Source organism: Amblyraja radiata, unplaced genomic scaffold (assembly GCF_010909765.2).
Source record: "Amblyraja radiata isolate CabotCenter1 unplaced genomic scaffold, sAmbRad1.1.pri S93, whole genome shotgun sequence".
Lineage (NCBI taxonomy): Eukaryota > Metazoa > Chordata > Chondrichthyes > Rajiformes > Rajidae > Amblyraja > Amblyraja radiata.
This window is the reverse complement of record NW_022630175.1, coordinates 148,713-157,570: the sequence shown is the minus strand read 5'-3', so window position 1 is coordinate 157,570 and position 8,858 is coordinate 148,713.

Genomic DNA, 8,858 nt, shown 5'->3' with positions numbered 1-8,858 from the left:
TTATTTTGTCTTGTTTCATGGCAGTTGGTGCTCTGGGATGACGGGAGATTTGATGGCGTGATTTTGTGAATCTCCTTGTAAATTGCAATAAGTCTTAGCCAGATTCTGCGGAGCTCTAGGTATCCCATCCGAGAGAAGTCAGCATATTATTCATGCTTGATTTGTGCTTGTAATCATTACATACAAAGCGGGCTGCTCGGCGTTGTACTTTCTCCAGGGTGATGCAGTTGTTGAAAGGATCCCATACGGCTCCACAATACACTAATTTGAGCCTGACAAAGGACTTGTAGGCATTCTCTTTGACGGATGTACAACATGCGTGAACATTTATTTTGAGTAGGCCGAGGGACAGTGCTCCCAGGATGATAGTAAAAGGAAAGGATACTTTGAGGATTTCAGATTTGCAACACAGAATGCGTTTTGTACATGTCAGTTCTCATTTCATTATTTCATATTGGGTATGTGAGGGGAAATATGAAAGTTGCACAAATCTATTGACCACTGTAGGATGACGTGTGATTATCGCAACCGTTTTTTTGGGCATGGAATTTTTTTTTAAATATTGCTATTCCAGAAGATCTGAATGAAAAAGAGAAATATGCTGGAAACACTCAGCAGTTTGAGCAGCATTTGATTACAGTCCCAGTTCTGATAATGGATCATCTAACATTGCACTTCCATTGTTTTCTGCATTCAACATTTTAATCAATAAAGTAAATACACATTTCTGCATGCACTATTTTAATCAATAAAGTAAATACACATACCCAAACTCCACAAACCTGACTGTCCCGGTAGACCCATTGTCTCTGCCTGTTCGTGCCCCACCGAACTCATTTCCACATACCTTGACTCCATCCTATCCCCCTTGGTTAAATCACTCCCTACCTATGTTCAAGACACTTCAAACACTCTCCGTCGTCTCCGCGCATTCCATTCTCTAGGCCCTCACCCCCTCATCTTCACCATGGATCTCCAGTCACTCTACACCTCCATCCCCCACCAGGATGTTCTCAAAGCCCTCCGGTTCTTCCTCGGCCAGAGAAGCAACCTATACCCGGCCACTGGCACTCTCCTCCGCCTAGCGGAGTTGGTCCTTACCCTCAATAACTTCACGTCCCATTTCCTCCAAATACAAGGCGTAGCTATGGGCACACGCATGGGCCCCAGCTACGCCTGCCACTTTGTCGGTTACGTCGAGCAATCCTTGTTCAATACGTACCAGGGCCCCATGCCCGGCCTCTACCTCCGCTACATCGACGACTGCTTTTGTTGCACCTCCTGCACCCACACACAACTGACTGACTTCTACCACTTCACCACTAACTTCCATCTGGCACTCAAATACACCTGGACCATTTCCGACACTTCCCTACCATTCCTTGACCTCACTATCTCCATTGCAGGTGATAGACTTTTGACCGACATCCACTAATAACCTACTGACTCCCATGGCTATCTGGACTAAACTTTTTCCCACCCTGCTTCCTGTAATGACTCCATCCCCTACTCCCAATTCCTCCGTCTACGCCGCATCTGCTCCCAGGATGGGGCGTTCCACACCAGGGCATCTGAAATGTCCTCATTCTTCAGGGAACGGGGGTTACCCTCCTCCACCATAGACGAGGCTCGCACCAGGGTGTCTTCCATACCCCGCAACACTGCTCTCTCTCCCCATCCCCCCCACTCGCAACAAGGGTAGAGTCCCCCTAGTCCTCACCTTTCACCCCACCAGCCGTCACGTACAATAAATAATCCTCCGTCATTTTCGCCACCTCCAACGTGACACCACCACTCGCCACATCTTCCCATCTCGCCTCATGTCTGCCTTCCGCAAAGACCACTCCCTCCGCAACTCCCTTGTCAATTCTTCCCTTCCCTCCCGTACCACCCCCTCCCCAGGCACTTTCCCTTGCAACCGCAAGAGATGCCACACTTGTCCCTTTACCTCCCCCCTCGACTCCATTCAAGGACCCAAGCAGTCATTCCAGGTGCGACAGAGGTTTACCTGCATCTCCTCCAACCTCATCTATTGCATCCGCTGCTCTAGATGTCAGCTGATCTACATCGGTGAGACCAAGCGTAGGCTTGACGATCGTTTCGCCGAACACCTCCGCTCGGTCCGCAATAACCAACCTTACCTCGCGGTGGCACAGCAATTCAACTCCCCCTCCCATTCCGTATCCGATCTCTCTGTCCTGGGTTTCCTCCATTGCCAGAGTGAGCAACACCGGAAATTGGAGGAACAGCACCTCATATTCCGCTTGGGGAGTCTTCATCCTGGGGGCATGAACATTGAATTCTCCCAATTTTGTTAGTCCTTGCTGTCTCCTCCCCTTCCTCAGCACTCCTGCTGTCTCCTTCCATCCCCCAGCCTTCGGGCTTCTCCTTTTCACTTTCTTCTCCCCGTCCCCCCCCCCCCCCCACCCCCCATCAGTCTGAAGAAGGGTTTCAGCCCGAAATGTTGCCTATTTCCTTCGCTCCATAGATGCTGCTGCACCCGCTGAGGTTCTACAGCTTTTTTGTGTACCTTTGATTTTCCAGCATCTGCAGTTCCTTCTTAAATACACGTAAATGCACATTGTCTTTATTACACTGGTAACAAATGCTAGTCATTTGCACTTGGCCAGATCACACACAGCCGTAAGATAACCAAATAAGTTTGCTTTAGATGCTAGATGTTGTTTAAAGGTAGGGAGAGATCATCTGTCCACAACTGGGATCGTTCAGGACCAGAAGTTGTACCATTTAATGCAGAATTGTATCTTTCAGCTATGATAATAGAGAATGTCCGCAAGATAGCAAAGGATAATCCCTGTTTGTTGAGGATGAATCAGTTGGAGAGCTGAGTGCTGAGAGAAACTGATGTTTGTTCATCAGTTCAGTAGTTCAATATGTAACTGTACAGTGAAATTCTTAAAGCACATATTACACATGCAGGCATCGCCATTTTCAAAGTCCAAATCAGATCCGCCCGCGATCTCGATGTCCTGGTGCAGTTCCTGTGAACCGACCTCACTCACCTCACCTATCTTTGTGTCCCGTGGGGCGACTCCACCTACTTTGAATGGCTGTAGGCATGAACCCAGTTCACCGTCCTATTGGGCCACTCCTAACGCCTGATGTCTCCAGCTATCTCCTGGTAACGCCGTCCGGTGAACCTTTGGGCGGGTTTGGGCAGCGTCCTGTAGAGATGAGACGGATGATTCTCCTGTGAAGTAGGACTGGTGGTGGTACTGCAGACATCACCTGACATCATGGAGACCCTGCAGAGTTCAGGCCTGGGATATAATCCTTCTATTCTGGAATGGAAACTCCAGGGATGTGCCATAGGGACAGTGGGGACTATAGTTTCCAGTAGACTTGGGATGTTTGCAGTTGGCCCATGAAATGGTTTATTTCCCCTCCAGCTAGTGAGTATTGTGGTGGTGTGGAAGCTTTCATCCTGGGCGGCAGGGTTGTGTCTAGAATAGGGCCAGCAGAGTGTGGCGGTAATTCCCCATTCAAGGGTGTTTCCTCCCTTTGTCTGTGAGTTGACACCTCCAATCAGATGATGCGTGGATGTTGTGGATTGACCTTGTTTGGTCTGGAATAATGATGCGGTGATCAGGGCATTTGAAAGCTTCGATGATCTGGGACATATGATGAATTGGGTCTTTGGAAAGATCAGCTAAAGGGCATTTCGAATACAGGGCAGACACGAGGTGCCAGGTGGTCTACTCCTGCGCTTGTTATTTGGTTCTTGATTATAGAGGAATACCATGGCTTTGTGTTTTCAATGGGGTTTTTTTCCCATCTCCTCTATATTGCTGGTATTTGATGCTTCTGTTCCAGGAAATATTCTACATGGAGATCTTGTAATTCGGTGCCCATCCTTCATTCATGATTTAAAATTAGTCACACAAATCTTTCTTTATGTTTATAATATTTGTAATTTTTGAAGTATGTTGGAGTGGAGCATTCTGAAACCTTGGGGGGATGCTGTATGTAATAGATGTTGTAAGCAGCTGAATATAGAGGTAAAAATTATAATAACAGGTAGCGTCGGTGGAACATAACTTTTAAAATAGTTTTTTTGTTATAACAGGACATCTGCTGCAGTGAGTTAATATTGTTAATGCATTTACAGCTGTAGATGTTTGAAATCTGAAATAAACACACAACATTCTGGATATACTCAGCAGGTCAGATATCATCTGTGGACAGTCCCAGTTCTGACCTTGGGTCTTCCACTGTATCTCTTTGACCAGATGCTGCCGGATGGACTGAGTTTCCTGCATTTTCATTATTGAATGCATTTTGCGATTATTTTAACACTGTGAAACATGGCAAGCAATCGCACAAGATGCCAAACAATAATGTGATAGCAGACAGATAATATGTTAGTCTATCTGGTTGTTAAAGCATACACCGCCAGAAGACTAAGGAAGTTCAGCATTTCCCAGTGACTTTACCTAACTTATCCTGATGCGCTATAGACAGTGTCCTAGTGGAATACATTATAACTTGAGTTGCATGCTGCTTTGGAAAAGCAGCCAATGTAAGGAGGACCCCTCATACCCACGTCGTTCCGTCTCCTCCCATCAAAAACCCAAAAGCTGGAAAGCATGTACGACAAGATTCACTAAAATGGTCTTCAGATGATGTGATCAGGCTATTAAATATACAACTTGTATGCTGAGGATGTAATCCCGATCTCCCAATCTACCTCATTGTGGCCGTTACACTTTCTATATCAGTATATTATCAGGTCAGGTCGGGGAGAGTTCCCCCCACCACGGTTACCATGTAATCCCGTGCTACCTGCTCCATGGTCGTATAGTCGGTGACTAAACGCCTCCCCCACCTGGTTTGCCAGGTGAGGAGTGGGCTGTTGACCACCAGCATGACCCAAAACAAGACCTGTCAATGGGCGGATGAGCTATCGAGCCAACGGCCATCCACACTTCAGTAGACGTTGCGATCACTGTCGTACACGGCATTGTATGGAATGATGATAACGGCACACACAACAAAATCCTATACTTCCAGCGGCGGAAGCCCGCAGGAACTGGAGGACTGCGATGTGTGAGAAAATACAATGGTCAATAGGTGCAGGAGGAGGCCATTCGGCCCTTCCAGCCAGCACCGCCATTCAATGTAATCATGGCTGATCATCCACAATCAGTACCCCGTCCCTGCCTTCTCCCCATATTCCCTGACTCCGCTATCTTTAAGAGCCCTATCTAGCTCTCTCTTGAAAGTATCCAGATAACCGGCCTCCACCGCCCCCTGAGGCAGATAATTCTGTTTCCTCGTCTCCGTTCTAAATGGCTTACCCCTTGTTCTTAAACTGTGGCCCCTGGTTCTGGCTCCCGCAACATCAGGAACATGTTTCCTGTCTCTAGTGTGTCCAAACCCTTAACAATCTTATATGTTTCAATAAGATCTCCTCTCATCCTTCAAACTCCAGAGTGAACAAGCCCAGCCGCTCCAGTCTCTCAGCATATGACAATCCCGCCATCCCGGGAATTAACCTGGTGAACCTACGCTGGGCTCCCTCAAAAGCAAGAATGTCCTTCCTCAAATTAGGAGACCGTCCATCCATCACCGTTCCCGTCGGAAACCAGCACCACTGCGTCGCTAATGTTTTCAACGATGATGAATGAATGGATATTGTCTTCAGCTGCATCATTAATTTCTTTTTGCACTGATTGTATATAGTGTGATTGTTATTAGTGCTAAAAAATAATAATCATTCTCACTGGTTCTCGGTTCATGTGTCAATAATGCACCAATGCCAAGTTAGGTGCACAAGATTATTTAAGTTTATGATTAAGATAGAGGGGCGTCACTTTTCCACAGCTGTCCGGAGCGGGGAGAGGGACCCCACGTTTAGGGGCGGGGTGAGGGGGCGCACTGTCCGGAGCGGGGAGAGGGACTCCACCGATTAGGGGCGGGGTGAGGGGGGACACTGTCCGGAGCGGGGAGAGGGACCCCACCGTTTAGGAGCGGGTAGAGGGACCCCACCGTTTAGGAGCGGGTAGAGGGACCCCACCGTTTAAGGGCGGGGTGAGTGACCGCACTGTCCGGGGCGGGTAGAGGGACCCCACCGTTTAGGGGCGGGGGAGCGGGTAGAGGGACCCCGCCGTTTAGGAGCGGGGAGAGGGACCCCACTGTTTAGGGGCGGGGTGAGGGGGCACAATGTCCGGGGAGGGGGAGCAGAGTGAAGGATCCCACTGTCCAGGGCGTGGGAGTCGGGTAGAGACCCCGTTGTCCGGGCGGGGATAACCATATAACCATATAACAATTACAGCACGGAAACAGGCCATCTCGACCCTTCTAGTCCGTGCCGAACACATAATCTCCCCTAGTCCCATATACCTGCGCTCAGATAGTGACCCTGCTGTCCGCGTCGGGTTGAGGGACCGCATCATCCGGGATGGGAGGGGGGGGGGACCTCACCACCCGGGGCGGAGATGGGGTGGAGGACTGGGGAGTGGGACCTCACTGGCTGGGGCGGGGGACCGGGGCAGTGCCCCCCTACGACAGCCGATACCAAACTATGAGTAGGTTTCCGCCCGCCCAGAGTGGACGGCATGATCTTGGGGAGTGATTCCGGTTAAATTACCCCCACAGGCCCCCCTTCTGCCCCCCCCCCCCCTTACAACCTTACAAAAAGGTATATCAAACTCAAGAGGCCAAGTGTCATATTCCTGCTCCTAACATGTTCATTTATTGTTCCAAATAAACCTAATTTCCGGAGCTACACAGACTACGTGTTCCCCCATCTTATTTCCCGGAAAGATACTTTGCCATTAGTGCTGTCTCCAGCGTATATTTGTTCCATTATTTTGGAGGTTTGAATTATTGATAAGACAAGCATGTGTTGGACTGAATCAGTCTGAAGAAGGGTCTTGACCCCGAGACGTCACCCATTATAAAAAACCCTTCTCTCAAGAGATGCTGCTTGTCCCGCTGAGTTACTCCAGCATTTTGTGTCAACCTGTGATTTAAACCAACATCTGCAGTTCTTTCCTACACAGTTGACAGCATGTGATGTCATCAGCTGAAAGTGTTGTCCTGCTTGTTGCAATTGGTGTCTAATACCAGCTTTTAATCTGTGTATTACAGAGCAGTGGGACGCATGAACGGCATTCACCATCATGGCTGATGGAGGGGACCAGGGAGGAGATCCAGTGGCCTCGACAACGAGGACAGACGACGGTGTGTAGCAGAATTACGTCAGATATAAATGTCCCAACAATGTGACTGGATCAGATTGCCTGACCTGCAGCACACACGGGGAGAGGGAATAGGGGATCAACGGAAGGGTGACAGACCTGAGCCGGAGAGAGTACAGGAATGATAGGGCAGGTCTGTCTGCAGGATATCTTGCCCTATTTGATCTTATTTGATTGTGCACGCCAGGTTGATTGCATTCGTGGGACCACGTGAAGGTTCCAATCTCCCACCCCTGTCCCAGTGTGATGTCATATGTAAATGCGATCCACTGTGATTGGACATCTGTCAGATGGCACTGTGACTCATGCAACAGTTTGATTTTAAAAGTTGTTGATGTTTTTTACTAAAAAAGCGAGGAAATTAATAACCAAATGTTCTAATTTTCAAAGCAAAATGTGGAGGAGGAACAAATTGCAGGTTGGGCGGGGGGAGGGGGTGCTGCGGCTTCACACGCACACTAATCAACCCACACACACACAGGGGGGGTAGGGGGAGAGAGGGGGGTAGGGGGAGAGGGGGGGAGGGGAGACTACTGGGTCCCTTCCCCTCAACGTGCGGTTGCGGGGAGGGGCCTGCGGATTCACACGCACACTAACCACCTCCCATACACAAGCGGGGGGGGGGGGGGGGGGACGGGGTTCGGAGAAGAGGGGGAGAGCAAAATGATAGCAGGCAGCCTTGGAAGCCTTACCCCACTACTCAAACCTCACGTCAAAAACCTTGGCGTGATATTTGACTCAGCATTGACATTTGCCAAACCTTGGTACCAATGCCGTGGTAAAAGCTAACTTCTTCCAGCTTCGGACGATAGCTAAAATAAAACAATTCCTCCAGTTTGATGACCTGGAAAACATCATCCACATATTTATCTCCTCCCGCCTAGATTACTGCAACTCCCAACTGGTCCAAAACGCCGCAGCGACACTCCTGACAGGCACCCGAAAAAGGGACCACATCACCCCAATCCTGGCCTCTCTCCACTGGCTCCTGTGCGGTTCCGTATAAACTTCAAGATCCTCCTCCATGTCTACAAAGCCGTCAATGGGCTTGCCCCCACCTACATAAAAAGTCTTCTCACCCACCACTCCACCTCCAGGCCCCTCAGCTCGGCCGACTTGGGGTTGCTGAATATCCCACGGTCTAGGCATAAGCTCAGGGGCGACCGCACCTTTGCAGTTGCAGCCCCTAGACTGTGGAACAGCATCCCCTTTCCCATCAGAACTGCCCCATCCAGCGACTCTTTTAAGTCAAGACTAAAGTCGTATCTATATTCCCAAGACTTTCCTGACGTCCTCTGAGCGAGGGCTACATGTATATATGTATGTAACCCTGGGGGGGGGGGGGGGTTGTAAACGATTATGACACAGGGCTTTGAGGGTGATGATCTGTGAATATCAGGTGAGTAATAAAATAAGACTGGTGAGGGATTGGGGTGCAGGGTGAAGACCTGAAGCAGTTACAATTACACCCTCTCTGAAGCAGTTAAGGGCCTGTCCCACTTTCACGACATAATTCACGACCTCTGCCGAGTTTGCCTTAGACTCGTACTCGCAGCATGGTCGTCACGAGGTCGTAGGTTGTAGGAGGTCATAGGTAGGTTGTAGCAGGCCGTGATGCTAGTCCAGGGTACTCGT